The sequence below is a fragment of the Chrysemys picta genome, chromosome 8, assembly GCF_011386835.1.
Source record: "Chrysemys picta bellii isolate R12L10 chromosome 8, ASM1138683v2, whole genome shotgun sequence".
NCBI lineage: Eukaryota > Metazoa > Chordata > Testudines > Emydidae > Chrysemys > Chrysemys picta.
Window position 1 is genome coordinate 76,539,979 of NC_088798.1, and position 24,025 is coordinate 76,564,003.

Genomic DNA, 24,025 nt, shown 5'->3' on the forward strand with positions numbered 1-24,025 from the left:
TTGGGGTGTGGGAGGGGGTGCGGGCTCTGGGTGACGCTTACCTTAAATGGCTCCTGGAAGCAGTGGCATGTTCCCCCCTCCGGTTCCTATGTGGAGGTGCAGCCAGGCGGCTCTGCTGAGTGCTGCCCTGCCTGCAGGCACGGCCCCTGCAGCTCCCATTGGCCGCGGTTCCAAGCCAATGGGAGCTGCAGGGGTGGCACCTGGGGCGGGAGCAGCATGTGGAGCCCCCTGGCTGCCCCTACACGTAGGAGCTGGAGGGGGGACATGCTGCTGCTTCTGGGAGCCGCACGGAGCGGCCTCCGACCCTGCTCCCCAGCTGGAGCACCCAAGCGGGGCAAGCCCCAGACTTTGTTCCCCAGCGGGAACTCGAGGGCCAGATTAAAATGGCTGGCGGGCCAGATCCGGCCTCTTCCCAGACTTTGCTGTTGTCATAACTATAAAGGGAAGGGGGTAACAGCTGTCCTGTGTACAGTACTATAAAATCCCTCCTGGCCAGAGACTCCAAAATCCTTTTCCCTGTAAAGGGTTAAGAAGCTCAGGTAACCTGGCTGGCATCTGACCCAAAGGACCAATAAGGGGACAAGATACTTTCAAATCTGGGGAGGGGGGGGGGAAGGCTTTTGTTTGTGCTCTTTGTTTGGGTGTTCGTTCGCTCTTGGGACTGAGAGGGACCAGACATCAATCCAGGTTCTCCACATCTTTCTAAACAAGTCTCTCTATTTCAAACTTGTAAGTAAATAGCCAGGCAAGGCGTCTTAGTTTTCCTTTGTTTTCTCAACTTGTAAATGTACCTTTTACTAGAGTGTTTATCTTTGTTTGCTGTACTTTGAACCTAAGACTAGAGGGGAGTCCTCTGAGCTCTTTAAGTTTGATTACCCTGTAAAGTTATTTTCCATCCTGATTTTACAGAGATGATTGTTACCTTTTTCTTTAATTAAAAGCCTTCTTTTTAAGAACCTGATTGATTTTTCCTTGTTTTTAGATCCAAGGGGATTGGATCTGTATTCACCAGGAGTTGGTGGGAGACAGAAGGGGGGATGGTTAATTTCTCCTTGTTTTAAGATCCAAGGGGTTTGGATCTGTATTCACCAGGGAATTGGTGAAGGTTTCTCAAGGCTACCCAGGGAAGGGAATTAGTTTTTGAGAATGGTGGCAGCAGACCAGAACTAAGCTGGTAGTTAAGCTTAGAAGTTTTCATGCAGGCCCCTACATTTGTACCCTAAAGCTCAAAGTGGGGATACAGCCTTGACAGCTGTGTTCAACGCCCCATTGTCCCTACTGGTGCAGGGGAAGGATATTCTCTGTGATCAGCATCAGACCCGCACCTACTTAACACATGCCTTTTGCGTTTATTCCCTTGGCCTTTAAGGGAAGTACAGCTTTCACTGACATTGTCTCATTTCATTTTGACATTTTGCTTTGACACTGCAATGCGCTCTCCATAGACTAGCACTGACATTCTGCCTGAAGGTGTTAGACCCAGCTCCCGCAATATAATCCCAAGGCTGCACAGATGAGACTCCGGAGCCTAAGGCTGCCAGACACTTGCTTGGAGGAGTCACCATGCCTTCACCATCCTAAGCAAGTTATCAAAGCAGCTGGTATCAGTGGCCTGCTCACTGTGGGCCTGATTCTCAGAAAGAGGCTGCCTTTTGTGTGTGCAGATTCCAGAGCACACACACGTGTGCACTCACCTAACACTCACCCACACCTGCACGCACAGTAGATAGATTACAGAACCTGTGTGGGCTCAGGAGTCCTGGGTGTGCACAGGTGGTCTGCACTGGCAGATTCCAGCAGCTACAAGGAAGCTGGGCTGAAGCCCCGGAAGATTATGGCTTATACGTCTGTAAAATAGACATTTGGAGATTTAGGTAGCCTAATTTTATTTAAACAATGCCCATCATTCATGTGCCCCCCTCTTCCCACTGACTTCACAGGATCAGGCCCAGGGTGTGTCACTTGGTGGGCTCGGGACCCTGTGTAGCATCGAGAACCCATAATGGAATGCAGAGAATCACAGGCAAAGGCCTGATTCTGTTCCCATGGACACAGCAAAACTCCTTTGGTTTCAATGGAATCAATCCTAATTTACACCAGTGTGAGTGAGCAGAATCAGGCCCCAAGACTCATGCTGCTGCCTATTGGCTGTGCTAACTCCTTATCTGAAAAGGCTACCACTGTGGCCAAGGCTAGCATAACCTGAGGTATCCCAGGCGGCCAGAAGTTTCCTGGGATGTCCAGATTCAAGGATGCAGGTTTCCCTTCCTTCCATGACAGGTGCTCTTAGTACAATCCCTGTCCCCAAAAACAATGCCTGGAGAGCAGCCTAGTCAGCTCCCTCGTGTACGAACAGGTCTTTGTAGCCCCCTAGAAAGTGAGCAGCCCCTAGGAAACGCTTATCAAGGAGGGATTCACCTGCCACAGGATAAATGGTGTGCCCACAAAGCTGCCTGAGGGCCACATGCAGCCCAGGGAACCTCAAGCCATGGCTTGCAGCGACCTTCCTTGTAACCACAGGACAAAAGCAGGCAGTTGCCAAAGGCATTTTGCTGCTGAGCTCAGCCAACAAGCAATGTCTATTCATTTGCCACAGACGATACAAATACCAATGAATCTGAAGGAGATGTGCAGTCATAAGCCCTGCTGCAGTGCTCAGACTGGGCTTGGAATCCAAGCTCTCCCGGCTGAGCAGAGCTAGAGGTTGGGTTTGGGTCCATCTCTACTCATATGTCCATTTGTAAACCCCTGTGCAGCATAGAGGCAGTGCTCCTGGCAAGTTGCCAGTGAAGCCCTGGGTCCCTCAGAGTCAGGGCATTGCCCAATCATGAAATTAAAGAAGCTAATGCTGCCCCCAAGGAGTAAAAGGTGCAGTATTCACCCCCCCCAAAGTGAGGTATTCCTGGGAAAGCTCTCCCCCCACGGCTCTCCCCAGCCAGCAGGGGCAGTGCCCAGCCATTTGCAGTAAATCCCTTGATAAGCAGGTGATCGAGTTGTTCTCTCCAGTAAGGAACTGAAAAAAACCCAGCGAGAGCACAAAGTGGGCACCTTCAGCCAGATTCCCCTGCTGTGGGGCTGAGCTGCCAGGATGGGAAAGGCTGAGAGCTCCTTGGCTTCTCCTGCTGTACGAACTCTGCACTGGATCACTGGGCACCAGATCAGCAATGGGGGAAGAGAATATAAAGTCTGATGGCAGTGGAAAGAAGGGACTCCTCCCTCTCCTCTTCCCCCTACGTGTGTTACTGCTCTACCCATACAAGTGTTATTGACAGTCACTAATCAGAAAAAGTCCCAACCAATACCTTGCATCTGTACATCTCCACTCTGCCTCAAGCCTTTCCAGCCTGGGCCAGGCTCTGAATTTTGCAGGTGGTCCCTAGTTTTAGGATGCGCCCAACTGAGAGCCTATATTTGAAACCCCTCTTTAGGAGACCTAAAGAGATGGAGGAAGTGGAATTTACAAGAAGCACTAAAAGGTGGTGAAAGAAGACACCCAGGCTCCCATGACATCTGCATCACGAGCAGCAGCTCTGCATTTAAAGATGATTCTGGTCAGAGATACTCAGGTTAGGGAAACAACCTTGCTAACGTATGCAAAAGCCTGTAAAAAAAACAATTAATGCCACAGCATTTTCCAAGATCTCATTGCCTATATATCCATTTAAGAGAAGGTCTAAGGTGATGTAAATCATAATGCGCCGCCACAATATCCTTCGTCTGATTGATCATCTTTCACAGCCAAGAGAGTTGACTAGCAACAAATAGCCAAGTCCAGACTAGTGAGCCAGTGAGTAGCTTCAGAAGTGGCTTGGTGTAAGTCTGAGATGCACCCACAAATGATTGAACTGGGCACTGATTTACAATGTGGTCCATAGTTTGCAACTGGTGTCCATAGTCACATTGGGCGTTTTCTCATATTCCAGAGAGGGGAGAGATGACAGCATCTGACATGCAGTGTTCTGAAACGGTTCAATGCAGATCATTATTTCTGGTGTTTGTTTGGGACATCAACATTATCCCAGAATTTTATCCATTGTACCCCAGGATTGAATGAGGATGCTTTAAGAACTTTGATGAGGGGCACTTGGAAGTGACGTGACTTGATCCAGTGCCTTTATTAGTCACAGAATGGACCCATTGGTTCCAAAGTCCTATTTTTTCAGTGGTTTAGGTTTATAACTTACTTGCCTGCAAGAATGTAAAAATTACAGTCTCAATCCCCAAAATATTTTATGTTAAATAAAAAAAAATGTAAGGGATGTGAGCTGAAAAAATGTAGCTCTTTTGGGTGCAGAAAAGTAGAAAAAAATATAGCTCTTGCCAGCTTCAGTAACTAAGAAAAAGAACAAGTTTAATTGCTTTTCTAAATGAAACATACAAGGCTTTTTGTCCAGATCATGTATGAATGTTGCTCTTTTTGCTATTTGAGGAAAGTTGCCCTTTCAGTATTTTGAAATATATATATTGGCCAACTGCCTGGTCTTGCAAATGTATAAATAAGTATATCTGTATTAAAGGGACACTGTCAGGAAACATGGGCTCATTACTTAGGTTTGGTTTGGTTTGATGAGAAGTAATAGTGGCAAATGTTTTTGTGACTTTTAAAGCTAATTTAATACAAGCAGTTTTATGTTTGGGTTTTGCTATTCTGCTGCAGTGGTCCTCATAACCCAACCATTGCCCTCCTGTGCTTGCATATGAGAGCTAGAAAGTGAAACCTATTTAGCCCCACACATGAAACTGACAGGCCCGCTTCTATTGCCCAGGGGGTGGGAAGTGCAGAAAGCAAAGGATTAAATTCACCTTGGTTCAGAGTGGCAGCAAAAGCCCTTGGCACCATTTAAGTCAGCCTCTCAAGGGTACTGTATGCAGGATATTCTTCATGTACTAAATCAATCTCCTCGTTCTGCTGCACCAGCAAGTCAGGCAATGTTCCACAACCCACCACCACATTCCTTAGCTTAGGGGACAGTACATAGGGTTAAGAACCCTCACACTATAAGCTCAAATCTCACCTTTTCCACTCACTGCTACTTATATTTCTGTGAACTCCATAGCCCTCATTACTGAGCAACAGCATATGCTTTAGGAGGCAGTCAAGGATCAACCACCCCATTTTACAAGAAAGCTACCTCAGATGTTGCAAGCGGTCATTTCAGGCAGAGGCAGGCATAGAACCCACATTTCTAATAGAGCAGGGCCACTCTCCTCTGATGCCTTTCACAATGATTAGGTGAAATCTGTGTGCTTGGCTATTCTGTCTCTAACCACTACACTTCCCTCTCAGAACTAGGGACAAAACACAGGATTCCTGCTCCCCCAACATTCTACAGCCATCTGGAAAATAGTTGCGTGACTCACTGGCTGAGTATATGTTGTGTCTCCGTTAATAACTTATCAACCAAAAGAGTAGCATTTACTGCTGTAGTTCTAGTGGTAGCAGTCTGTAATGAGGAGCTGAAGGGTCAACATTCAAGAACTGCCGGTGACTCAAGGGAGAGTGTCCTTATTGTGGTACATATGGGAATTTCTGCTTTTCCAGTTTTCTTTTTTGATAAATGCTTCATTTAACTGACACAGCGAGAAAACATCCTTAAAACTTGTTTTATAGATAAAAATCCTTATGATTGGTCAATGATTGTGTGACACGCAACAAAACACAAGTGCTCTACATTTCAGTCATTTGTTACAAATTTCAAATGTCACATATTGGCAGGTTTGAAGGCTGAGAGGTACAAGTTAAACTCTAGCTCAGTTAAGGGGTGAATTTCACTTTGAAAGCATAAATTATGCAAGGTCAATTACATTTTAAAAATTCTCACTTTTAACAATCTGAGGCACTTGTAGAAATTTTCATCTCTGCAGTGTCCCTTTCACACCATGCTCGTCCAGACTACAGTCTGAGACAATGCTAAATGCAAATGTGCACAACAGACGTCAGCCACAGTTAGCGTTTGTAAGAAAGGGTATTTTCTTCACCTCACTGTAAAATGGGGGCTCTCCGCTCTCCTCCCATATGTGCCATGGAAGGCTGTGCCCCGAGCCCCCCACTCCTCCCCTTGACACATCTCTTTTCCTAGCAGAGAACAGCTCCTGTGCTTGCTGTTAATGTACAACACACCAAACCTACCAAATGCATTTATCTTAAAGAATGTAATAGCCGCCAAGGAGCTTTTCTGGTGCTCCCTTTTGTCCAATACGTGTATTTAATTCTGCGCAGTGCTAATCTCCAGGCATTTCAACTATTGCCTTTGAACAGGCAATCAAACTCTAAGGAATCCCCACCTCCCAGCATCCTCTAGGGATTTCCTTCATCCCCTAAAAGATATCAAGAAATTGCTCTATTTGCAGCTAAAATCCTTCAGCTCCTTGAGGGACAGAATGGCCTTGTGACCCAGCTCTTTTAATTTTCTGCAGCCTTACCGCCCTGGGCTGTGATCTTGTCAGATATCTCAACTTAACAATGGACTGCACTTGTCAGAGAAGCCTCTAAAATAAACGCTATGGCCCCGATCTTGCCATGAGGTCCGTGTGGGTGGATTCCCATGACTGCACAGAACTCTCTGCAGGACACAGATGCTGCAGGAACTGGGGGTGCACGTTCAATAGGTGTCACTCCACCTTCCTAGGATGCATTGAAGCAATGCCCCAAAATGGTGTCAGGGGGTCCCGTGAGCAAATTCCAAAAGGAGGCTCACCTTCTTTCTCCCTTTATATGCCACTCTTCTTCACTTCCTGCTCCAGGATGTCATGCAGAGCTGCAGTGCAACATTAAACAGCTGGCATGTATTGTACTCCAGAAGAGCCTGAGTTTTGCTGGTGGGTAAAATGAGTTGGCTTTTTGCGATTCCTGAGGATTATATAAATTGTTAGGCCTTATTTTAAGTAGTGATTAGGTGTTCCACGTTAGCCATGAATTATTTAAGTAAGCCCCACCTCATCCAAGTGAATGGGATACTGCCTGTATACGCTCCACTTGCTTTTCCTTTGAAGTCACTTTTAAGGCTTTTCCCCCTGACATTACTGGTATGTATTTTTGACCAAACCTCAAGATTCAGGAAGTTTTTTGCTATGGAATTGCCATAGTTTAAAAAAACCACCATAGAAATAAACACCATTTCTCAGGAATTGTTCTGTGACAGGAGGCCATGCAGAGGTTATCATCACTGTAATGAGCAGGCATGGTTCATAGTCCCCAGAGCAGGAAATGCAGTACTAGCACTCCCTGAACTGAAACATGCAGGCTATAGAAACCCCTTATTCACCCCTCACTCTGCTGCTGTGTGCACTCACACATGCCCTCACCCCCGCACTCTGTAAACAAAGAGAGAGAGGCCATCTACCAAACACACCAATAGATCATTCTCATTGTTAATGAAGTGGCAACATTTAACCCCAGTAATGACATTCCATTCTAACTTGTCTCCACTTTCATATGTGACCAGATCTTTTTAAAAATAGTCTGTCATAGATTAGAGTTGGGGCTAGTAGCACCACCTATTATCAAGGCTGCCTGAAACTTCCCCTTGTAACACCCTGTTTTCAGTTCCTTATAACTTTGCCAAACTTGAATCATTTGGGATGAAATTTTCCAAGCTGCCTCAGGCTGTTTTTTTTTTTTTTTTTAAGATTTCAGCCAAAAAAATTCAGCCTTTTTTGAGTCTGACACGTGCAAAAAATGCATTGTTTTACTCAGGTTCAGGTCTGGTAACCTTTTCTTTGAACAGCTTTAGCACAACTATGCTTTGAAGCAGGGACTTGAAATTTGGCAGGGGAGTGGTCTTTGTCTCAGGAATGTGTCTTTCGCTGTTCCTGTGAAAATCCACTCAAATATGGCCAAGTTATAAACCTTTGGAAAATTGCAGTTCACACATGCTCACTAGAGAGAGCTTCTAATAGCTAAATTCCCCAATGATTCCATTTGCACTGGCTATGCTCCAACATTAGCAGGATTTTCTCTGCAATTGCAGTTCTAGGCTGTTCCAGGCCATGCTGGGTCCAGGCACCTGAATTGGGAGCTGGGAGCCTGTCTCTTCTGTGTTCTCAATGATTCAATGGTCCCCTTACTGGAGCCCAGGCAGTGCTGGGGTAGAAGCTGTCTGATTAGAATGCAGAGGGGTCAAGAGCTGCTGGGGATTAGCGGGAATAGATTGGGACAAGGAGCAGGCAGGTGAGACTGGGACAGGTAACTAGCAGAGGAAAACTGGGACTGATTGTGTGTGTGGGGATTCTGTGACTAGCTGTACAAGAGACAGGGAGGGAAACGGAGCTAGTAGATGAGGAGAGATTGGGACTGGCTGGACATGAAGACTGGGACTGAAAACAAATGGGAGGGGGGGAAGGAGAAACATATGCCCCTTGTGCATATGTCCTATGACGCCGTCTTTAATTACAGTATCATATACTATTTATTCCACAAGATCCCTACCTCATTCGGTGCACAGGATGGACAAGCTCAGGGGGTGCAGCAGGGTTGCGCAGTGAAGCAGGCTGTTGTTTGTCGGACCCCTGCCTCTTTTGTTCCAGAAGTTGCAAGGTGTCTAGAGAATGAAGCAGGGGGTTGCAGTAAGAGAAAGGATAGTTTCATGGTTAATGTTGCCCTGGGGAAACTGATTCTATCCCTTCCTCTGCCACAGAGTTCCTGTGTGAGGGTGGGCCAGTCACTTAAACCAAACTTTTCACAGGGACCACTAATTGGGTGGTCCTCATTTTCTGGGGGCCTAACTTGAGCCTCTGGGGTCTGAATTGAGCATATGAAGTGCTATACAATGCCATGCACTCTGGAAAATCAGGTCCTCAAATTGGACACCCAAAGTTAATGTACACTTTTTACCTTAATGTCTAGGCCTCAGCTCCCCATCTGTAAAATGGGGATAACACCACCCAACCTCTAATCTCACAGGGACATTATGAAGATAAATTTGTTAGTGGTTGTGAAGCACTCAGATATTTTAGCGATAAGCGCCATAGAAAACACATGAGGAACTTAAGAATTCTGTCTTCAGAGAAGGGTTTGAATACTGTGCAGTAAATAAGGCCTGGGACCATGCACTGAACAATTAGTAGAAAACTAGGGTTACCAGATAGCAACTGTGAAAATACGGGACGGGGGTGGGGGGTAATAGGTGCCTATATAAGAAAAAGTCCCCAAAAACGGGACTGTCCCTTTAAAAACGGGACAGCTGGTCACCCCAGAGAAAACAAGACATTGACTAGTGTGTGATCATGTAATTAAAGCTGTATTGTAATGCATATGCCCAAAGTGGCTGAATTAAGGTTGCACAGGCAACCTTGTTTCTGGCATTTCCTCGTTTTTTCAGTGCTTGTCTTTGCAACCTTAATAATGTTATTTTAACATAATTTTTCTGTGTATCATTTCTAATAATACCCAATGAGCATGCAGCTTCTGAGTATAACCTGTGTCTATGTCTAGGATCTTTTTTTCCCATTGCCCTTTGATTATATCTCAGGGCAATTCCATAGGCTATTCTTGCCATTGAGAAAACACATCACAATCTTGTGAGGCACCTGGACGCTACTCAATGCATTACTAGTTACATATAACTGGTGCGGGGAGGAAAGATGATCTTTTAAGTTTTAATTCACTTAATCCAGTGGTTCTCAAACTTTTGTACTGGTGACCCCTTTCACATAGCAAGCCTCCGAGTGCGACCCCCCCCCCCCTTATAAATTAAAAACACTTTAAAATATATTTAACACCATTATAAATGCTGGAGGCAAAGTGGGGTTTGGGGTGGAGGCTGACAGCTCACAGCCCCCTATATAATAACCTTGTGACCCCCGAGGGGTCCCGACCCCCAGTCTAAGAACCCCTGACTTAATCCGATTTTATTACTGTTTATTAGCTCTTTGAAATGCTAACTGCACTGTCTATTGATACTGGGATTTTAGCTATTTACATTCTAAATCTGCTATATTTTGCAATTAATGTTTTAAGAGGGGGTTTTAAATGGTACGTTGTGTGTGTTGGAGTGTTTGTGTTGTATTGTATTACACAAGACTCTGAGCAGCTGTATAGTGAGGGCACTTTAAGAATTACATTAGTCTCATAGTTATATTAACCATCAATAATAAACTGCTAGGTGACATTCAAACAATGGACCCGAGCTGCAAAGTTTCCATCTGGGTCCAGGTACAGACTTCCCCAATCTTCCAGTAGATGCAGATCTAGGTTTAGTTCAGGTTGAACTCTAAGTTCAAGGGCAATAGGTCTGTTAAAACTCACACCCCCAATGGGAGAGAAGGGGAGAAACAGCAGTCCAGTGAAGAGGAGACTTGTCCAGTGCCATCCCCCTGGAGAGGAAATCTGCTACCAGAGATGTCCAGCTGCCTGACCCCAGAAAGACCTGCTGGGTAATGTTGCTGGTGGGAACCGTCTGCTAAGAGGGTTCAGCTTCCTTCTGGATTGGGGAAAAGCTCTGAGTCAGCAGATTCTTCTTTTATCCAAGCTGTTTCATCTATCCCTAGTTTACATGCTCTGCATTAGCTGCTTGAAATGTCTGTTATCTTCTTAGCCAGTATCAATATCTCTGTGGTATCTGAATATGAAATACAGAAGTTATGGGTCACACTGAAATTGTTCTTGACACTCTGCTCCTCTGCTATTTGTTCCTTCTTCTCCTCTTCTCTCCTTCTTGTTATCCAGCTGGTTCTTTGCTGGGGAGAAGGCTTTGTGCTCTGAAAATTGCCAGGCTTGGGCTTATTCTGATCCGCTGTGCCCAGAACTCCACAGCCAGGTAGAGCAGAGAATGTGCTACACTCATCCGCTGGGTGCTGCCAGCCTCAGTGCACCAGTGGAATGCCTGATCTGGTGAGGATGAAGTGGAAGGGGAGTCTCTCCACTGGCCAGGCCCTACATCTTTGAGAGCTTTTTCAATAGAGACTGGTGCTAGACGTGAGTGGGGAGCCAAGGGATCTGTGCAAAGCATCAGTGTTGAGTGTTCTTTGCTGCCCTTCTTGCTCAATAGAGTGGCTGCTACATGGTGCATGAGTTAGAGTTTCCCCATCTGGCCTCCACCCTCCTCCCCAGAGTGAGTGAGTTGCAGGAATCTAATCTGAAATCATGGAAGGTTGGATGTCTGGGCGCTCATGGAGGAGGAGAGGATGCAACCTTCCATCATACTGAAGGTGGAAGGCCATAGGCACCACCTTTCCCCGGCACCGGTGGGTGCTCGCGCCCCCCCTGCCTCCACCCTTTCCCCATTCCAACCCCTTCCCCAAATCCCCGCCCCGGCCCTGCCTCCTCCCCTGAGTGCGCTGCGTTCCCCCTCCTCCCCTCTCCCTCCCAGCACTTGCCGCGTGAAATAGCTGTTTTGTGGCGAAAGCGCTGGGAGCTACTGGGAAAAAGCGGGCATGTGGCGCACTCAGGAGAGGAGGCGGAGGTGAGCTGGGGTGGGGGGGTGGGGAGCTGTCGGGGGGTGCAGAGTACCCACCAATTTTTCCCCATGGGTGCTCCAGGGCTGGAGCACCCATAGAGTCGGAGCCTATGTGGAAGGCATAGCTCACTGCTGTTGTCTCTGTCTAACCCAGGGGATAACAAGGGTAGCCTTGAGATAACTATAATATAGTACAAAATTAACACATGATGCTGTGACTTTGCCATCTGAGAAACTAACCCACTCGTCCCTGCTATTCCCAGTAAAGTAATGTTAGGCTGTGGACAGCGCCATTCACACCCGGGATCCCCAGATGTGACTGAAGGGGGAAAAGCTCCCTACGCTTCAATGAACACTCAGATATTCTGAGTGGAGCTGAAAGAGGCCTCCTTGGAGATGATCAGATCAGTTGTACTGCAAGCATATTCAGGGGAATGGCGAGCGATATGTCTGAACCTATCTGTCAGTGCATGGTTGACACATGCTCACGAGCTATCTCAGGGAAAAGAGCTACATGTCTGGTTATTTTAAATCACAGGCAAGAGCACCAAAATAGGGTTAACAAATTGCAAAATTCCCCAATGTCACTTCTGTGCAGCTTCTCAAAGCGGAGTTGAAGGGCAGAGCTGAATAGCAGGATGTGGAAAATATTAAGAATCTCTCGGCTCCATGACCACTACCTTAAATATCCCCTGATGTAAATGCATCTGAACCTTCACTCAGAAGGGCCGCACTTCTCAGACACAGATTGGAACTCTTCATCCCTCCCTGTCTCCCTTGCTTTGAGGAAAGGTATAGCCCTTTAGAACAAGGCTTCTTTGCTTTTTTATGGTCCCTTCCACTGGAGTGTTTCAAAGTGCTTTGCAAATATTAATCAATTCCCCTCACACTCCCTTATGAAGATGATAGTCATAATTAATCCATTTACAGTTTGCGAAACTGAGGCACGGGGTGGAGAAGGGGCTTGTCGAAGATCACAGCTCATGCTTTAGCTGCAAGACCATCCTTCCCCTCGTACATGTGAAGAGTTATTAATTATTATTAACAATCAAAATTGCTATTTAAGTGAGAGCAAACATGGCCCATGCTGTTCCACAGTGTGGCGTGTGGATCTGCAGAGAGGATGGCTCCCAGCAGGAATGCCCCTCAGATCAGGATGGTGCAGTGCACAAGGTTCTGTCGATGGCCTGTAATATTATAGATAAGGGTGGCCAAAAGCTATGGCAGTGTTGCAAATGGAGGCCTCAGTCCTGTGCAGACTTAAGCACATGTGTCGCTTTATGCATATGAGTAATCCCAGGGATGTTAATGTTAAACACGTGCATGTTTCCAGGCCTGGTGTGGGCCATGTGTTTCCAGCGAGATGCCAGCATGGCCCTCTTCACCTGGACTGGGTCTGACTGCTCTGGCATTTGTTTCTGGGACCTATGATGATGCTCAGTAGAAAGGCAAATGGTTTGCTCTCTTTTCGGCTGCTTTAGTATCCTGAAGTTGTTGTTTACAAAAAGCAAACGTTTCACTGTTAGCTAATCTAGCTTGTTGGCAAAAGCCCTTAAGGCTCATTTTAATTGCAAGTAAATGATTCTTAATGATATCAATCAGACCCAGCAGAGGCTGAGCGCGTTCCTGATGTTTTGCATTGTAACCAGGAGTTAAGAAATGAAGTAATCTCAGAGTGAAAGGGGAACGGTTTTAATCTGAAACTGGGCAAATATGAGACACCATCAAGGAAAGATAATCACTATGCAGGATAATAATGAGGCACCAGCTTATCAGTTTTGCATGGTGAATCCTTAATATGCCTCTAGCAGATTTTGCTGGCTTGAATTTTTGAAGAGAAACTCAATAAGAAAGTTAATGAAGAAAAGAGAGATGGGCCTGACCAAAATGTCTCTCTGTTATTGCTGCAGGGACACAGACGCTGGTGGTAAGGGGTGTTTCTGCAATGATTGGATTGGTCTAATATCATGCATTCCTGAATCAGAACGGCTGTACAGGGCAAGTTTCACCCCCATGCAGAGGACCAGCACAAAGCCTATAAACCATTTAAGACCTAAAAATAGGGCTTATGTGGTACTTAGCCCTTGTGCTGGCTCCCTGCATAGGGATAAATTTCACTCACAATGTGTAACAATTTCTTTGCTACAGTCATGCTTTTTTCTCCTTTTACCATCTTGGTCTCTCTATGATACGTTTCAGGCTATCATCTTGTTCCCCTTCTATGCTAAATGCAGCTACTCATCAGTGTACATCCTGCTCTTGTGCCCTGGGACAGCTGATGCATTTGTGATATACATTCCTGGACACTGTTAAGCACCCATAGACTGTTAGCCCTCTGGGGCAGGGACTGTGTCTTTCTGTATGTACAGAGTACCTAGCACACTGGGGCTGTGATCAGAATACAAATCTGAAATCCCAAATGGAGAACTGACCAGTGGCGGGGAAAAATATTCAAAGCTATAGTTCAGTTGAAAGAGAGCCTCTTGAAGTCTGGATGTTTATCCAAAATACCTGGGTCTCTTTAGTCTCTAACACTGAGCTTGACTTCTCAAGAGAACAGGCTTTCCCATGAGAATTGTGTTATTTCCTGGTACTGAAATGGGCCCAAGGGAAAGTAGAAAGGATTTCTTAAGTTGTAAGCTCTCTGGGCCTGGGACCGTGACTGTGTGTTTGTGCAGCTCCCAGGACAGTCAGGTGCTGATTTTGAGTAGGACCTTTGGGTGGTTCTGAAATACAAGTAGTAATTAATACATGCAGAAGAGACTTTTACTCCATGTTATTTGATTTTTGGGTACATGCCAGGATTATAAGATCCCGCAGAAAAAAATAAATCTTCAAAGTATAATAATAATAATGTTTTCTGGTTATTGTGTCTTTCACACAAGGATCCCAAAGACACTTTACAAAGATGAGTAAGTAGTATTGTTCCCATTTTACAGATGGGTGAACAGAGGCACAAAGAGGTTAAATGACTTGTTCAAAGTAATCCAATTCAGTGAGTCACAGCTAAGAATAGAATCCAGCCATTCAGACTCCCATTTCCCTGCTGGTGCTTGCTAATCATGATACAGACTCGTCGTGCCGCCCCCCACCCCCACCCACCCAGCTAAACTACAGATTCCAAGTCAGCACTCTTTTCAGTAACTACTGTAAGATGTCAATTCCCCGCCTTGGTGTTCCGGGCTGCCTTTCACACATACCAGGTAGATAAATGATGAAAATGTATTTTTGGAAATGCTTCTCATCGCTATTTTAGAATGACTTCTATGCACGCAGCTTTCAAAGTGCACTGCCACTAAAGAAATCTGAAGTCACAAGTGAAAATGTGTCATTTCTGGACATTGAAATACTTTCTAAGCAATGGTAACTCTTTCCCCAGATCCCATCCTGCTCCTACAGAGATCAACAGGAGTTTTGCCCCGGCTTCAACAGGAGCTGGATTTGGTTCATGTTTTTTATCCTTTTCAGAGGCCCAATTATCAGACAGTGCTGCCATCTGAATGGGAAAGAAAGGAAAGGTGAAATTGTTCAGGTGAGATCGAATTTTGAGGTATTTAAGATTCAGTGCCAAAACCTGCTCATCTTATTCATGCAATTAGCCCCACTGAAGTCTAGGGGGATTCTCATGTAAGATAAATGGGATTTAAGCCTCTGAAGCATATAGGGGATGCAGATAGGTCCCTGCTCTCCACTTCACTCTCTCCATAACAAGAGAAGAATGTAGCATTTGGGGCCCAGTCCTGCCCACACTTCCCCCCATGATTAGCACTTACTACTGCCAATGCTTCCATAGACTTGGAAGCACTATGCCTGGAAGTGTCTGCAGGTATTGGGGCCTCTTGGCAATTAGTAGCCAGTACACTTGGAATCAATAGAAAATGCTCCTTCACCCAGCAGGTTGTTAGCTGGAGAAACTTACTGCAGCAGCGGCTCATGGAAACAACTGCTGAGGGTATATTATTTAAAAGGGTTGAATAACTGTACGGTGACTAACGTCTGGAGCTATGAAAGCCAAGATGGAGTTAACCAAATCTCATGCTGCAGGCTGGTCCCTGCAAAGGTCAGGCAGAATGCCCCCTGTCCCACAGTCCACAGCTGTATCATTTAATTCTCTTTTTTTCTTCAGAAGCATCAGGTTCTGACCACTGCTGGAGGCAGGATGCTGAGCTCGATGACCCAATGACAGGATCAGATGTGGCAAGTCCTATTGTTTTTGCTTTAACTGTGTGTGGCATAGTTCATGCAATCTATAATCACTAAAGCTGTTCTGGGCATCTGACACAGTGTCAGCAGCAACGATAGCTAAATCCCATAGTTCAACCTGCTGTTTAAAGTGAGCTCAAGTCTCCGATATCTGGCACACCAGCTTTCAACAAAAACTTCTCCAAGTCTTTTGACTAAGTGAGCTGATTTCCTAGAGAAGTAGGCAAGAGATTAATCCTGCTCCAAAATGAAAATAAGCCCCAAGTAAATATCACGTTCTCCTCCAAGGAGCTCACTAATAAGCCTTCTGTTCCTCAGAAGAGCTGCTAATCCTAAAATATGGGGAATCTGGAAGCAGACTGTCAGCAAGAACATTTGTTAGAACTCACGCCCAAAAGGGTCAAAGTAAAATATCCTGGACTGGCTCCAGCCTATTTCATCGCTAATTTAAGCACAGCCTTTCATTAGTACGTGTCATGGCAAACAAGAAGGCGAAATATCAAACGCTGAATATAGAACTGTTCCCACAAAGAGGCCACCGAATGAGCGAGAGAGATTTTTGTGGGTGACTGCTTGGGATTTGTTCAAACATGTCTAACGCCCATCCAGCTGTCTTAGGCACTTGCCTATTGCTTTAGGGGGTGGTTTTCAAAAGCTTCCAAGGGAGTGAGGCACTCAAATCTCATTGATCTTCAATGGGAGCTGGGTGCCCAAATCCCTTAGGCACTAAAGGTGGGATTTGGAAAGTGGCAAAAGCCTCTCTCCTGCCTTTACTCAATGCTGGAAAATGGCTTTGAATACATCTTTTCTCATTGTCTCCTGACCATCTCTCTCTAGCTGTCCTGAGGTTCTTCGCCACCACTGGCTAGCCACATAGAAGTAGCTGTTAAAAACAGCTTGTATCTGTTGCGGGACCAAGTCTGTGCCTATTCCTGACAGTTGCAGACTGGGCCATGCTGATCCAGGCTTGCTTGTCCTCCAGGCTTGGACTATTGCAATGCACCATACCTGGAAGTGAAATTGGGAGAGGGGAGGCCTTTGAAGAAACTCCAGTGGGTCACACACACATTGTCTCTCTTGCTAAGCTGTCTGTATAGGGTTCTGCAAGACCCTTAGACCAGAGTTCCAGGCAATACAATGGCTCCCCATCTATCAATTTCTAGGTCCTAATCTTCATCTCCAAAGTCCGGAATGAGCTAGCCCAGGACTGTCTCATTCTGTGCTACCAGGATCCTTAATTTGTAGGCACCTAGAAGATATTAAGGTGATAAGGAACAGTCGACATGGGTTTGTCAAAAACAAATCATGTCAAACCAACATAATATCCTTCTTTGACAGGGTAACAATACTTGTGGATGGGGAGAAGCAGTAGATGAGCTATAGCTCGACTTTAGTAAGGCTTTTGATATTGTCTCACATGACCGTCTCTTAAGCAAATTAGGGAAGTACAGCCTAGAGGAACCTACTATATGGCAGGTATACAACTGGTTGGGAAACCCTACTAAGAAAGTAGTTAATAGTGGTTCAACAGATGGCAGCTCAACCAATGCCTCCTTCTAGCGCAGCCGCTTGTGGTGTACATCTGTTCGTGACTGCTCACTGGGATGGACGGAGCCATCCCACAGGCCATGTTAGGTGAGCCACAGCGTGCTCAGACTCAAGGCTGTTTGTGTAAATATTTCATGGGTGACATTTGAATCAATGCACATTCGTGTCAAGGGAAGAGGCTACTTAAGTACTCAGTGATTAATTCAGCAGAATATGATACCTTCCCTGAGGGAGGGGGCAGTCTATGGAGAAGATGGACAGAAAGCTTTGGTTTCTAAGGGCATGTCTACACTACGAAATTAGGTCGATTTTATACAAGTCGATCTTTAGTAAGCGATTTTATACAGTCAATCGTGCATGTCCCCACTAAGCGCGTTAGGTCAGCGGAGTGCATCTTCAATACCGTGGCTAGCATTGACTCACAGAGTGGTGCACTTTGGGTAGCTATCCCACAGTCCCGCTGCCCATTGGAATTCTGGGAGCTCCCAATGCCTGATGGGGCAAAAATATTGTCACAGGTGGTTTTGGGTACATGTTGTCAGTCTCCCCTCTCTCTCTCCTTCCCTCCCTCCTTGAAAGCAACGGCAAACAATCATTTCATGCCTTTTTTCCTTTGTTATCCATGCAGACGCCATAGCATGTGTCATAACTATAAAGGGAAGGGTAACAGCTCTTCTGTGTACAGTACTATAAAATCCCTCCTGGCCAGAGACTCCAAAATCCTTTTACCTGTAAAGGGTTAAGAAGCTCAGGTAACCTGGCTGACACCTGACCCAAAGGACCAATAAGGGGACAAGATACTTTCAAATCTTGGGGCGGGGGGAGGCTTTTGTTTGTGCTCTTTGTTTGGGAGGTTGTTCGCTCTTGGGACTGAGAGGGACCAGACATCAATCCAGGTTCTCCAAATCTTTCTGAACAAGTTTCTCATATTTCAAACTTGTAAGTAAACAGCCAGGCAAGGTGTGTTAGTTTATCTTTGTTTTCTCAACTTGTAAATGTACCTTTTGCTAGAGTGTTCATCTCTGTTTGCTGTAACTTTGAACCTAAGGCTAGAGGGGGGGTCCTCTGAGCTCTTTAAGTTTGATTACCCTGTAAAGTTATTTTCCATCCTGATTTTACAGAGATGATTTTTACCCTTTTCTTTAATTAAAAGCCTTCTTTTTAAGAACCTGATTGATTTTTCCTTGTTTTTAGATCCAAGGGGGTTGGATCTTGATCCACCAGGAGTTGGTGGGAGGAAGGAGGGGGGATGGTTAATTTCTCCTTGTTTTAAGATCCAAGGGGTTTGGATCTGTATTCACCAGGGCATTGGTGAAGAGTCTCTCAAGGCCACCCAGGGAAGGGAATTAGCTTTGGGAGTGGTGGCAGCGACCTGATCTAAGCTGGTAGTTAAGCTTAGAAGTTTTCATGCAGGCCCCCACATTTGTACCCTAAAGTTCAAAGTGGGGAAGCAGCCTTGACAGCATGGCAAGCATGGAGCCCGCTCAGCTGCACGCTGCTTTTGTGAGCATTGTAAATACCTTGTGCATTATCCTGCAGTATGTGCAGAGCTTCGCTAGGAGCTGCCAGCACGAGGAAGATTGTGAGGAGGACATGGACACAGATGTTCCTGAAAGCACGGGATGTGGCAATTGGGATATCATGGCGGCATTGGGGCCAGTATCCACGTTGATACAGTGGAATGCCGATTCTGGGCCCGGCAAACAAGCACAGACTGGTGGGACCGCATAGTGTTGCAGGTATGGGATGATTCCCAGTGGCTGCAAAACATTCGCATGCATAAGACCACTTTCATGGAACTGTCTGAATTGCTTTCCCCCACCCTAAAGCACAGGAATACCAAGATGAGACCTGCCTTGACAGTTGAGAAGCAAGTGGCGATAGCCCTGTGGAAGCTTGCAACGCCTGACTGCTACTGGTCAGTTGGGAATCAATTCGGAGTGGACTAATCTACTGTGGGGGCTGCTGTGATCCAAGTAGCCAGGGCAATCAATACCCTTCTGCTAAGTGAAGGTCATAGTAGATGGCTTTGCTGCAATGGGGTTCCCTAACTGTGGTGGGGTGATAGACGGAATGCATATCCCTATCTTGGCACCGGACCACCTTGCCAAAGAGTACATAAACTGCAAGGGGTACTTCTCAATGGTGTTGCAAGCACTGGTGGATCACAAGGGCCGTTTCACCGACATCAATGTGGGATGGCCGGGAAAGGTGCATGACGCTCGCATTTTTAGGAACTCTGGGCTGTTCGGAAAGCTGCAAGAAGGGACTTACTTCCCAGACCAGAAAATTACCATTGGGGATGTTGAAATGCCAATAGTTATCCTTGGAAACACCAGCCTACCCCTTGCTCCCATGGCTCATGAAGCTGTACACAGGCAGCCTGGACAGCAATAAGGAGCAGTTCATCTATAGGCTGAGCAAGTGCAGAATGGTGGTAGAATGTGCCTTTGGATGTTTAAAAGGGCACTGGTGCTGTTTGCTGAGTAGGTTAGACCTCAACAAAAGCAATATTCCCATTGTTATTGCTGCTTGCTGTGTGCTCCATAATATCTGTGAGAGTAAGGGGGGGATGTTTATGGTGAGGTGGGAGGTTGAGGCAAATCGCCTGGTGGCCAATTTTGAACAGCCAGACACCAGGGCAATTAGAAGAGCACACCGAGGCACACTGCACATCAGAGAGACTTTGAAAAACAGTTTCATGACTGACCAGGCTACAGTGTAACAGTTGTGTGTGTTTGTCCTTGACGCAAAGCCACCCCCTTTGGTGAATGTACTTCCCTGTAAGCCAATCCCCTCAGGGCAAATCAAACATTAAACACAATTGGTTTTAACCCCTGTAGTGTTGTTACAAATGTGCACTCACCAGAGGTGCCTTCTCTGCCTTCAGGGTCCGTGAACAATACGCCTTGGGCGGGTATTGTGTCCAGGGTGAGGAAAAGGTCCTGGCTGCAAGGGAGAATGGATTCTCTGCTTGCCTGCTGCGCATTCTTTTCCTCCTCCTCCTCCACTTCCTCATCCACAAAATCCTCATCCATGTTGTGTGAGGCTGCCACCTTGCAGGTGCCCACGGAGAGTATTGGGGTACAGGTAGGGTCCCCCCCTAGAATCACATGCAGCTGATCACAGAAGCGGCATGTCTGGGGCTCTGACCCGGAGCAACCGTTTCACTACTTTGTCTTTTGGTAGGCTTGCCTGACCTCCTTAATTTTCACGCGGCACTGCTGTGTGTTCCTGGTGTAGCCTCTGTCCACCATGCCTTGTGCAATTTTGGCATATATATCAGGCCTTGGCTACATTCTGCAGATGTACAGCGCTGTGAGTTAAACCTGACTTCATGCAGCTGAGTAGGGAAAGCGCTGCAGTCTGTCCACACTGACAGCTGCCCAGCGCACTGTCGTGGCCACATTTGCTGCAGTTGCAGCGCTATTAGGAGCGGTGCATTATGGGCAGCTATCCCACAGAGCACCTTTTCCCATTCTGGCGCTGTGGGTTGTGGGAAGGGGGTATGGGTGCGGGGGATTCTGGGTCCTGTCCCAATGCCCCGTGATGCATCGCTTCGCATCCCAGATATCCCTTTGTTTCCGTCCACCTTTGGCGCCATCTTTCAACGGTTTCTGTGCAGTGCAATCTGTCTGCGGGAAATGGAGCCCGAATTCTGAGGCGTATGCTGACGAGTCTCGCCAGCACATCACGTTTGGCTGTTGAACTATCCCTTAAGATCCAAAGTGACAGTGAGGGTGAGGAGTCCGACGATGCTATCGAGCCGCGTAACGCGTATGACACGAAATTGCTTGTGGCATTCACGGACATGCTCAGCACCGTGGAACGCCACTTTTGGGCTCAGGAAACAAGCACCGAGTGGTGGGATCACATCGTCATGGAAGTCTGGGATGACGAGCAGTGGCAGCAGAACTTTCGGATGAGAAAAGCCACTTTCATGGGACTGTGTGAGGAGCTCGCCCCCACCCTGCGGCGCAAGGACACGAGATTGAGAGCTGCCCTGCCAGTGGAGAAGCGGATGGCTATTGCAATCTGGAAGCTGGCAACTCCAGACAGCTACCAGTCGGTCGCAAACCAGTTTGGAGTGGGAAAGTCGACCGTTGGAATCGTGTTGATGCAAGTTTGCAAGGCTATTAATCACATCCTACTCAGAAGAACTGTGACTCTGCGTAACGTGCAGGAAATAGTGGATGGCTTTGCACAAATGGGGTTCCCTAACTGTGGAGGGGCGATAGATGGGACGCACATTCCTATTCTGGCACCACCCCACCTAGGATCCGAGTACGTTAATCGGAAGGGGTATTTCTCATGGTTCTCCAGGCGCTTGTGGATCACCGTGGGCGTTTCATTGACATTAAGACAGGCTGGCCCGGAAGGGTGCATGATGCACGCATCTTTTGGAACACTTGGCTGTTCAGGAAGATGCAGGCCAGGACTTTTTTCCCAGAGCGGAAGATCACAGTAGGGGAAGTTGAAATGCCCATTGTGATCCTTGGAGATCCCGCTTACCCGTTAATGCCGTGGCTCATGAAACCCTACACAGGGAGCCTTGACAGCAGCAAGGAATGGTTCAACTACAGGCTGAGCCGGTAGAGTGTGCCTTTGGCTGTTTAAAGGCCCGCTGGTGATCTCTGTATGGGAAGCTGGACTTGGCCAAAAACAGCATCCCCGCGGTTATATCCGCGTGCTGTGCCCTCCATAATATTTGTGAAGGGAAGGGTGAAAGCTTCACTCAGGCATGGACCTCTGAGGTTCAATACCTGGAGGCTGAATTTGCACAGCCAGAGAGCAGGGCTATTACAGGGGCCCAGCGCAGGGCTGCAAGTATTAGGGATGCATTAAGGGAGCAATTTGAGGCTGAAAACCAGCAGTGATATCTGGTGCCCTGCACAGGAGTGAAGTGCGGTAGTTCCAATCTTTAGGAATCAGTGTTTGCTAAGCAGACAAGCAGACTTGCAGTGCCTGTTTATTTCCTGGGCTAAGGAGTCTTTTACTTTATGCAATAATAAAGAATGTTTTCAAAGCCAAAAAATCCATTTATTGAAAAGAAAAAAAAATTATTTATTGAAAAGAAACAAGGGGGTGGAGTGGGGAACAGTACAATCACAGATTCGCGTATGTCCTGTCTGGTGTGCTGTGCAGTGAGTGCTGCACTTCAGGACAATTATACTGCATGGTGATGGGGGTTGAGTGCAGAGGGTAAGGGTCGTGTTTTTCAGGGCTGCGTGGTGAAGATACTGGTGTTGGAGGCAGCGGGTGGCGTGAAGAACACGGAAGTTGGGGAAAGTGGGTTGGAGGTGACATTGGGGCACAACGGAAAGAGTTTTGGGACAAGGGCTGTGGGGGTGTGTGTGTCTGTGTTTGCGGTACTGCTCCTCTTTCTGCATGGCTACCAGCTCCTGGACAGTGTCTGCTTGGTGCTCCAGGATGCTTATGAGCCTATCAGTGCTTTGCTGCCTGTGCGCGGTGCTTTGCCACCCGTGCGCTGCATTTTCCTGGCGGATCCTGCTTTCTCTCTCCCTCCAGTTCTGTGCTTTCTCATTCTCTTTAATAGATTGCCGCATCACTTCTTGCAGCATGTCTTCTTTGCTTTTTCGCAGTCTCTTCCTGAGTCTTTGCAGTCTCTGAGCAGGCGATAAGAGGGATGGCTGAGGTCTCAAGGTTGATGCAGCTGTATAGGCAAAATGCAACATTTAACAGAGGCAGCATTGTTTATACCAGACAGAGTAATGATTCCCCCCACACTTAAAGAGTAGAAAACACACAGGGTCTACACAATAGCATAATTTTCCCGTCCGAAACAGAGCACACATGTCCCACGGGAGCCTCAAAATGGTGAGTAAGGGGGACTGATTGTTTCAGGGCTGCACTGCCCTGTGGGTTTCTGTGACTTGGGGAGGCACCTACACTGGTGACAACTTCAGGGGACACCTACACTGAACACTGTCCCAACATTTTCCACAGGAGTTTGTCCTGGATGGTATCTCGCTGCTGAGGGTGACCTGGGAAGCAAGGGAGTGTCTTCTACTGCAATGCGGCTTCCGCCCTGGCCCATATGCAGCTTGCCTGTGTGCAGCAATGGTCCCCCCACCCCTCGCGGCACAGTGATGCGGACATGTTAGCCTGGCTGAGACAAGGACCACGGTGGCTCTCCTGATAAACCTGCGCAAGCGCATTGCACACGTTCTGGATGAGACATTCGAGGAGATTACCGAGGCCGATTACCGCGATGTGATAAACCACATCAATGCACTATTCCGCATCTAGGCTAACCCTCCTCTCCCAAAGAGCCCGCACCGAAAAAATTCCTTCCCGAAATAAAAAACCGCTTACCGGGAACCTGCTCTTCTGTTTGTCCTCCACCAAGTACCGGCCGCTGCGACTGGCTACCTTCCTCCTGGCTCGAGAAGAGTTCCTGGCTGCATGGCTCCAGGGATTCCGGGGTGTCTCCATCCGGCCCACCACCATCACTCCTGTTTTCCTCCTCCTCCTCCCCCACCGGCTCTGAAGTGTCCATGGTGGTGTTCGGAGTGGAGGTGGGGTTAACCCCAAGTATCGCATCCAGCTCTTTGTAGAATCGGCAGGTCGCGGGGGGAGCACCCGAGCGGCCGTTTGCGTCGCGGGCTTTGCGGTAAGCACTCTGCAGCTCCTTCACTTTAATCCTGCACTGCAGGGCATCCCGATCATGGCCCCTTTCCATCATGTCCTTTGATACCTTCCTGAAGGTATCGTAATTCCTACGGCTGGAGCGCAGCTGGGACTGGACAGCTTCCTCCCCTCAAATACTGATGAGGTCCAGCAACTCGCCATTGCTCCATGCTGGGGCTCGCTTGGCATGTGGAGGCATGGTCACCTGGAAAGATTCGCTGATGGCA

The 24,025-nt window shown here is 47.1% G+C and overlaps 1 long non-coding RNA gene across 1 annotated transcript in view; it reads left to right on the forward strand.

Annotated features, from left to right (window-relative positions):
* LOC101947792 (uncharacterized) overlaps window positions 1-18,417 on the forward strand; it is a 59,027-nt gene extending 40,610 nt beyond the window's left edge. The window contains exons 3-4 of the long non-coding RNA XR_006174516.2: window positions 14,776-14,928; window positions 15,523-18,417. This is a non-coding gene — a long non-coding RNA (uncharacterized LOC101947792). The remainder of the gene's footprint in view (window positions 1-14,775; window positions 14,929-15,522) is intronic.
* Window positions 18,418-24,025: the final 5,608 nt, after the last annotated feature.